General features: G+C 43.2%; 1 long non-coding RNA gene across 1 annotated transcript in view; it reads right to left on the bottom strand.

The window, feature by feature from the left end:
- Positions 1-678: 678 nt before the first annotated feature.
- The window catches only part of LOC103679976, a 32,295-nt gene continuing 22,982 nt past the window's right edge, over positions 679-9,991 (bottom strand). The window contains exons 3-4 of the long non-coding RNA XR_005832576.1: positions 1,080-1,883; positions 679-901 (exon numbers count right to left, since the gene is read on the bottom strand). This is a non-coding gene — a long non-coding RNA (uncharacterized LOC103679976). The remainder of the gene's footprint in view (positions 902-1,079; positions 1,884-9,991) is intronic.

The raw sequence follows: 9,991 nt of genomic DNA, 5'->3' as shown, positions 1-9,991 counted from the left end.
GAGGAGAGAGAAGGAAAGAACTGCACAGGCCCAGGTCATTCCCAGGGGTTCTCCAATGGTCAGGAAGGTGGTGGCCCACGGGAGGCAGCCATCTCTCCCCCTGTTTGGGTACTGGTCCTCCGGGCACCTCTCACACTGCTCCAAGTCTGAAAGCGACAGGAGGGTATACGGCAGGAATGGGCTCAGGGTGCCTGGGTGGCTCAGTCGGTTAAGTGTCTGCCTTCAGCTCAGGTCATGCATGATCTTAGGGTCCTGGGATTGAGGCCCACAGGGGGCTCCCTGCTCAGCGGGGAGTCTGCTTCTCCCTCTCCCTCTGCCCCTCCCCCGATCTGTGCACTCTAAATAAATAAATAAAATATTTTTTAAAAAAGAAAAAGATTTGTTCTTTTTTTTTTTTAAAGATTTTTTTAATTTATTTGACAGAGATAGAGACAGCCAGCGAGAGAGGGAACACAAGCAGGGGGAGTGGGAGAGGAAGAAGCAGGCTCATAGCAGAAAAGCCTGATGTGGGGCTCGATCCCAGATCGCCGGGATCACGCCCTGAGCCGAAGGCAGACGCTTAACTGCTGTGCCACCCAGGCGCCCCAAAAAAGATTTGTTCTTATGGCTTTCCATAGGGATATGAATCCATCAATTCTACAACATGGATGAATCTCAAAGACATTACGCTAAGTGAAACAAGCCAGTCACAAAAGGAAAAATACTATATTATTCCACTCATATGATGTACTAGAGTAGTTCATAGAGCCGAAAAGTACAATGGTGGTTGCCAGGGGCTGGAGGAAGAGAGAGCAATGGCAAGTTATTGTTTCAGCTGGGGACGATGAAAAGTTCTGGAGACGGTCGGTGGTGATGTTTTGTACAACAGTATAAATGCACTTAGACCACCGAGCCATGCTACCTGCATAACAACATAAATGTACTTAATGTTACTGAACTGCACACTTAAAAATGGTTCAAATGGTCAATGTAGGCCATGTGTATTTTACCACAAGAGAAATCATGAACTACAAAGAAACCATATAGTTCTAAGCCAAACAGGTCTGGTGCCTGGCCCACCATTTCAGAGGAAATCTTACCTTCCAGGGATTAGATCCCACACTGGCCATGTCTTCTATTGATCCTACTTCCGATCTGATCAGGAACATGCCAGGCAGGCCACAGCATGCCGAGCGCTGTAGACAACGTAACTACCCGCAGACGTGGTCGCTTCAAAATACTGGAGGGGAATCACGTCCAAAGCAGCATTTGGGGAGCATTCGTATTCCTCCATTGGGACCGCCACCTCTGAACACTCAAGAGCTGTGTACCAGAAACACTTCTGGAAAAATGTTCTCTGGGTATTTAGAAGAATGGACTGTCCTGAGGAATGCCCCAAATTCAGGCATAGCTCCTTTCTGATGAGAAAATAACAGAGTCCCATGAAAACCATAACCATTCTGAAATGTGGCTGTCAGAGCAACATCCCAGGGAGGGCAAATGATTCACACCTTCTCTATTCTTGCATAAGGGGCTGTGAAGATCTCACAATCACCAGGGAATCTGTACGTCCCTGAATGATAACCGCTGTAGCTGTAGGTTCTGGTGCTCCCATCGATGGAGGGTCAAATGATCAAATGTCTCTTCACGGCATCTCGCACTCACAAAGATAGTCTCTGAAACGGCAACACCGATCCCTTTCTTGACCTTTCTTCTCTCCAAGCTGAGAGAAACTGTTCACCTCTCATGTCATCTGAGGCAGCAAGTCCCATCCAGACCCATCCAAAATAGAGTATCAGCTGGCCCATGGCCTGGGGCAAGGAGTCATCTTTGGGGGCCATATGATAAAGGGATGGGTATGGCACTTTGTTACTCAGCATGGGATCAAAGGGGCCATATATGATCTGAATGGGAAAGAAAGAAAAGCCATGTTGGGTTTCAAATAAGTAGAAATTAATTGCAATGAAATAATTATTGCAATGAAATTAAAACATCCCTTCTTGGCTCTTCCTATAAATAGATTTAAAATATTCTGATACGTGCCCTCCTTACTACCCATCAGCAGCCTATCCCATTCCCCCACCCCCTCCCCTCTGAAGCCCTCAGTTTATTTCTCAGAGTCCATAGTCTCTCATGCTTGGTGCTCTGGGTGTTATACACAACTAATGAATCATGGAACTTTACATCAAAAACCAGGGATGTACTGTATGGTGACTAACATAATATAATAAAAAAATACTATTATTAAAAAAAAACAAAATAAAATATTGTGAAATTCATTTTAAATTTGGTATTACTGGGTTCAAAAGAGGACAGCAAATAATAATCAGCTTAAGGGTCATGTACCCACCCTTCCTTTCTTCCTGAAAGTCAAGTGCTGAGGTAGAGAATTTTCTGGCCTCCCAGGTATCTCTATCACAACACACGCCAAAGGAGTCAGTGAACTCCGCGTCACCAGGGGAAACCTGCAGAGCTCAAAAGCCACCCAGTCTGGACAGATGGAGTGAGATGGTGCCTCCAATAACAGATGCTGACTCATGGTCTCCTCTGACAGCTGTTATTTGACATAGTCCCCTTCCTTCCAAACAGAGAGCTTTCCAGAGTCTATTTATCCCTGTGGTAGGCGTTGTTGGGCAAAGGTCAGGGTCCCACTTGATCTCTAGAGCAAATTCTAGAGCCACAACCTGCTGGAAGTGTTCGTGGAACTACCAGCAGGAAGAGGAGAGAATCATGAATCTGCTCTGAACTTTCAAGGGACTGTAACTTCTAGTTGGACCAAATCTAATGGCCATCGTTCAGGGGGTCTCTAATCTGAGCAACAGCCTCCCCGGGACCCTTATGTGCATATGGGTCCACTTAATTCTCTTGATATTGCAACCTCCCGTCCATGTGTTCATATGTCCTTGATAAGCAGCCAGACCACAATGAACTTGGTAAGATCCTTTATGATTTCAGTGGATACTAGGACAAAGGAGATAACTTACACAGTGATTCAAATGGAGAATTTAAACTTCCATTTATTAGAATGCTTGAGTGCTCTTGGGAATGCAGAATGGTGCAGCCCCTATGGAAACAGCATAGTGATGCCTTAAAAATTAAATGTAAAATTGCTGTATGATTCAGCCATTCCAGTTCTGAGTATATATTCAAAAGAATTGGAAGCAGGGTCTCAAAGAGATATTTGTACACCCATGTTCATAGCAGCATTATTCACAGTGGCCAAAGGTGGATGAAGGGATCAACAAAATGTGTATATACTTACAAGGGAGCATTATTGACCCTAAAAAGAAGGACATTCTGGGGCACCTGGGATGGAGCCCCTCATCAGGCTCCCTACTCAGCAGGGAGTCTCCTTTTCCCTCTCCCTCCCCCTACTCATGCTTGCACATGCTGTTTCTCCCTCTCTCTGAAATAAATAAATAAAATCTTTTTTTTAAAAAAAAGGACATTCTGACACATGCTATAATATGGATGAACCTTGAAGACATTCTGCTAAGTGAAATCAGCCAGTCAAAAAGACAAATACCATATGATTCCACTCATATGATTTCTCAAGTGGTCAAATTCATAGAGACTAAAGCAGAATGGAGGTCGCCAGAGGCTGGAGGAGGGGAAATGGGGAGTTACTGTTTAACAGGTAGAGAGTTTCAGGTTTGCAAGATGAAAAGAGTTCTGAAGATTGGATGGTGGGATGACTGCACAACAGGGTGAATCACACTTAAAACTAGTTACGATGATAAATTTTATGTTCTGTGTTTTTTTACGAGTTTTAAAATGTCCCCCCCCCTTTTTTAAAGATTTTATTTATTTGACAGAGAGAGAGAAAGAGAGAGCCAGTGAGAGAGGGAACACAAGCAGGGGGAGTGGGAGAGGGAGAAGCAGGCTCCCAGCGGAGGAGCCCAATATGGGGCTCGATCCCAGGACCCTGGGATCAGGCCCTGAGCCGAAGGCAGACGCTTAACAACTGAGCCACCCAGGCGCCCCTAAAACATTTCCCTCTTAAACAGATCTATGTAACGATGTTTCTCACAAGAGCTACCTTCGTGCACTCAGCTGGAACCATAATCCGCTCTACAGAGAGCCTGAGAGATGCTGGTACATTGTAAGGCGGCAGAAGACAAAGGAGCAGGACAGTGTGGTGGGTAAGAATGTGGGTTTGAAGCCTTCTGCTGGCGTGTGGATCACATCTCTGCCCTTATCAAGTCCCCTCTGTTTCAGTGTGCCTCTGTTTCCCCATCTGTAAAATGGGAATAGTAATAGTACTTGGTGAGACTGAAATTAGTTAATATTCGTAAGACTCTGAAAAGAGTTACTGCCTAGTTCATGGTGATACGTAACAGCCAGTTATTCCCTCTGTTGCCCATCTCTTGATCCTTGCAGGGTAGTGAAGAACCTTGACTTTTAAGTGCATGCTTGAGTCTCTCCTGTTGATGGAATCTTATTGTCTGAACTGGGACACATCCTTCAGATGTGCTTCTGATGTTGTGCTCGGTGATATAACCGCCCTCAGATATTAACAGATGCGCCCTCAGAGGCATCCACCTGGGGTTCATCCGCAAGCAGATCCTCACTCAGCTCCCTGATCACCCCGATCCAGGAACACGTGTTATCTCACCTGTGAACCCCGAATGTGGAAGGCACACGTGAGCAGGGAACGTACTTCCTCCGCCCATCGTTGTGTGTCTGCCATGCAGTGAGAAACAACATGTCATTCGTGCTTAGTAAATAAGTTTGAATGAATTAAAGAAGGAATGGTTTAAATGGAAACAGCCTTCAATAGGGTGGTCGTGTAGAGCCTCACAACAGAGTTTCTGAGAAAAGACTGTGGAGTGAAGAAGAGAGAAGTTCAAGGTCTAGATCACATACAAGGAACAGGCAATGACAAAGGGAAGAAAAATAACGTTTTATCACTAGGGAGATTTGGGATCCCAACTACAATGAAGAAACTCTGGTTTCTACTGGGGTAGAGCATATGACTTAGGTCTAAAGTCCGCTTCTTCCTCCCTTACACCCCCAAGCATACCATAGGCTGGTTCCAAGAGATGGAAGCAGCCAAGAGCGAGGACACTCAAGTGAAAAGAGAAACATGCAGCCACTGACGAATGCACAGTGTAATTCAATCACGGAGCTGTAGTCGATGGCCGGGGAGGATAGATTAGAGGAATACTGACAAAAAGAAAAGCCATCGATCTATTTCTTGCTCCCTGTTTATATTGGTAATCTCTCCAAGAAGAAAACTGAAGGATTACCCACTAACTTCCAAGAACATCCCGACATCGCTGCAGAATCCTGCCCGGAGGGGCGCCTGGGTGGCACAGCGGTTAAGCGTCTGCCTTCGGCTCAGGGCGTGATCCCTGCGTTGTGGGATCGAGCCCCACGTCAGGCTCCTCCGCTATGAGCCTGCTTCTTCCTCTCCCACTCCCCCTGCTTGTGTTCCCTCTCTCGCTGGCTGTCTCTATCTCTGTCGAATAAATAAATAAAATCTTTAAAAAAAATAAAAAAAAATAAAGAATCCTGCCCGGATTTTAGATGACATCTGCATTTCTTCTCCGTTCATGTTGAGATGCTCGTTGCTGCTGGGGCAGTTCACTGCCAGTCAAAATGCAAGTTCCCTAGCATCAGCCCAGCCCTTGGAACTGCCTTCTACAGACACCCCGTGAGCTTTGCTTCCTTTATTAGTTGTTTTGAAACCTTTATTACCTTCCTCAGACCCTCTGCCTTCCGCCTCCCCACCGCCTTGGCACATCACTTTACCCTCACTTCATTAAGAACATGGAGGCTGGCAGGGAGAACTCCCTCCATGTCCTCTTACCCACACAGATTTCCCTGGCTGTGCTCTCAAATGATCTCTCTCCTGTTTAAGGAGAGAAGCACTGCTCTTCCTCTCTGGACACTTTGCATCTCATTTCACCCTGATGACCCACTGATCTGGCTAAACCAGCCATAAACTTCCCTCTCCCTCCTCACTGCCCTCCTCCCTTCAGTATTATTTCACTATTGTAAACGTGGACATCTCTCCCATCTTGAAAATAATAAGGTTCTATTTGCTGTCATATTTGCTCTCACTCTCCTAAGACCCAAGTTTTAAGAAATCATCATTTCCGCTATCTCTTTCTATAACCTGATCCCTCACTGTTTTCTCAACCCTACTGAAATAGGACTTTTAATCCAACTCAACCCAACTGAAAATACCACCCCCACCTTTTCTTTCTTTTTGGAAATCTGGAAGCACATAATTGAATTAATCACAGTCTTAGATCTGTTCATAACACTGAGAAAAAAAATGGAAACAAATTTTTTGCTGAATGACTGAGTCCTCATTGAAATAAGGATTCCAGAAATAAATAAAATCTTTTAAAAAAGAAGGGGGGGGGATGCCTGGGTGGTTCAGTCGGTTAAGTGTCTGCCTTCAGCTCAGGTCATGATCCCAGGGTCCTGGGATCGAGTCCCACACCGGGCTCCCTGCTCTGAGGGGAGCCTGCTTCTCCCTCTCCCCTCTGCCTGCTGCTCTCCCTACTTGTGCACTCTCTAATAAATCAATAAAATATTTGAGATATGGGTTCCAGGAACCTAATAATAGATACATGGAAGATGGGAATGGAGAAATAGGCTGTTGACAAAGAGAGAGGAGTAGAATGCGGGTTGGGGGAAGGAACATAGACATGTAGACTCCTCTATTTGCCCTGGTTTTCTATTTGTGCTTTCAAATCAAGGTTGTTGGGGAGGAAAAGCTTTCCTCTAGCTTTCAAAAGTTTCTTGCAACTGTCCTAAGAATTAAATTGGCATGAGACAGGAGCAAGAGTGTGGAAGAGTAGGGGACCTTGTATCATCTGGTCCCCTGAATTTAGCTAATAACTATCAAATCATTCTGAAGACCTATGAATTCAACCTGAGATGTAAGAAAAGAATTGCTGCATCTCGGCCGCAACATCTTGCTAGGCACATCTCCAAAGGCAAGGGAAACAAAAGCAAAAATGAACTATTGGGACATCATCAAGATAAAAAGCTTCTGCACAGCAGAGTAGATAGTCGACAAAACTAAAAGGCAACCTACAGAATAGGAGAAGATATTTGCAAATGACATAACAGATAAAGGGCTAGTATCCAAGATCTATAAAGAACTTATCAAACTCAATACCCAAAAACCAAATAATCCAGTCAAAAAATGGGCAGAAGATATGAACAGACATTTCTCCAAAGAAGACATCCACACGGTCAACAGACACATGAAAAAAGGTTTCACATCCTTCAGCATCAGGGAAATACAAATCAAAACTACAATGAGATACCACCTCACACCAGTCAGAATGGCTAAAATTAATAAGACAAGAAAAAACAAATGTTGGTGAGGATGTGGAGAAAGGGGAACCCTCTTACACTGTTGGTGGGAATGCAAACTGGTGCAGCCACTGTGGAAAATAGTATGAAGGTTCCTCAAGAAGTTAAAAATAGAGCTACCCTATGACCCAGCAATTGCACTAGTAGGTGTTTACCCCAAAGGTACAAATGTAGTGATCCGAAAGGGCATCTGCACCCCAATGTCCACAATAGCCAAACTGTGGAAAGAGCCCAGATGTCCATCGACTGATGAATGGATAAAGAAGATGTGGTTCATATATACAATGGAATATTACTCAGCCATCAAAAAGGATGAATACTTACCATTTGCATTGACGTGCATGGAACTGGGCAATATTGTGCTGAATGAAATAAGTCATTCAGAGAAAGACAACTATCATATGGTTTCACTCACATGTGGAATATAGGAAACGGCACAGAGGATCATAGGGGAAGGAAGGGAAACTGAATGGAAGTCATCAGAGAGGGAGAAAAACCATGAAAGACTCCTAACTATAGGAAACAAACTGAGGGTTGCTGGAGCGGAGGAGGGTGGGAGGATGGGGTAACTGGGGGATGGGCATTAAGGAGGGCATGTGATGTAATAAGCATAATAAGTTGTGTTATACACAACTGATAAATTGTTGAACACTACATCTGAGACAAAAGACGTACTATATATTGGCTAATTGAATTTAGATTAAAAATTAAAAAATAAATTAACATGAGACAGATTAACAGGAGAAAATCGAATTTAATGTCCTATGTACGGGAACCCCACATACACGAGAGGTTCCAAAGCAGAAAGGCAAAATGAGGTATATATGGCATCCCGAGCTAAGAATAGGACAGGGGCACGGGCCTTCAAAGGGGAGGAGAGCAACTCACAGGGTAATAAGAAGAACAGATGTTTGGTAATAAGATATTTGCCCTGTCATATAGACAGTTCATTCAGATAAAATTTATCTCCTCTAATAGCTCTAATTCTGGGAAAGACCCCATTTAGATTCTTCTAAGTAGTTAAAGAGGGGGGAAAGTTTCTCTTTAGCCCACAGGGTCTCAATTGTCTTCAACTCAAAATAGTCCATATGCCAAAGTGGCACATTTTGGGGAGACTTGCTCTGGAACTCCTTCAAGGTCAATCGTGAAAGCTCCCTCTGCCTTCTCCATACCTCAGAAATGGCATGTGGACCAGAAATGAGTAATCAATCTACCAGAAGTTTTGAACGATCTTTTACAGAGAGCTGAACACATGGTCTAATTATGTTCCAAAATTCTTACCATGTTGGTTAGACTCGGAAGCCTCTCTTAGCACTAGGTGCCAGATTTGTTTTCCCTTGTTTCTCCCCCACCTTCCCGTTCAGAGACTGGGAGCCTGCAGTAACACGTTTCCCCCTCCCCTCTGTTATTCTGCAACCCCAACTGCCATTTTAGGGCACGTCCTTTTCATTAAGATGCAGAAAATAGTGAAAATACTAAAAATTCTAACAACATAGATTGTACCTGGAGATGGGACGCTGTACATGTCAAGAAAACAACAAACACTTGCAGAGACTTGCATGCCAGACATAGTTCTAAATTCCTGTGCGTACATTAAAACCCTTAATCCTTGCAACTACTCCTAGCGGGCAGTATTATTATCTCCGTGTTACAGATGAGTAAACTGAGGCACAGGGGAGTTCAGTAATTAAGAGGTACACAGTGTAATATACACAATAACTGCAAAAGGCAGGAGTTGAAGCCAGGCAGGTGGGCTTAGAATGCACAGTCTTCACCATTCAGCCATGCTCCTTTCCAATAAATATCAGGGGAACTAATTAATTAGATACATATAATTAATATTTATTTTATGTATGTATTTATTATAATAACATTTTAATAATAAATAAGTTATGTATTTATATATTATATAACATGTTATATAATTATAATTACATTAAAATATAAACTATTAAGATTGTATCTATTATAAGTATGTATAAATACAGAAATACTAAAATAGTTATTACATATTATATAACAAATTATATAAGTAATAAAATATTGATTTTATTGAATAATATATTTAAATAATAATTAAAAATGTTAAATGTTAGAGGAATATATGTATTAAAAATACACATTTAATATGTATATTAAATCAACAGGTACACATATCAAATTAAAACTATAATTAAAGATAGAAAATTGAGGAGGGGCGCCTGGGTACCTCAGTTGGTTGAGTGTACGACTTTTGATTTCAGCTCAGGTCATGACCTCAGGGTCTTGGGATCAAGCCCCATGTCAGGAATCTATGCTCAGTGGAGAATCGGCTTGAGATTCACTCCCTCTCCCTCTGCCCCTCCCCCTGCTCGTACACACGTGCGCGTTCTCTCTCTCTCTCTCAAATAAATAAATAAATCTTTTTAAAAAGGAAAGGAAGAAAAGAAAATTGAGGAAACACAGTGGGATGGTAACAAATATGCAGGGAGAGAGGGTCTAAGGGAGATAGAGAATCATCTGCAGGTAACAAGGTTCTCTCTCTTTCCGTCACTGCCATGTCCACCTCTTCCCTGGCCTCCCCAAATCAGAGGCCAAACCATCGTCTTCACCAGGTTTACACAGTGTTCACACGTAACATGTAAAAATTGCTCAGGAAATCACTGGCAAGTCTCTTACCTCAACAGTGGTGATT

This window comes from Ursus maritimus, unplaced genomic scaffold (assembly GCF_017311325.1).
Source record: "Ursus maritimus isolate PB19 unplaced genomic scaffold, ASM1731132v1 scaffold_5, whole genome shotgun sequence".
NCBI lineage: Eukaryota > Metazoa > Chordata > Mammalia > Carnivora > Ursidae > Ursus > Ursus maritimus.
This window is presented reverse-complemented; position numbering and strand designations above follow the sequence as displayed.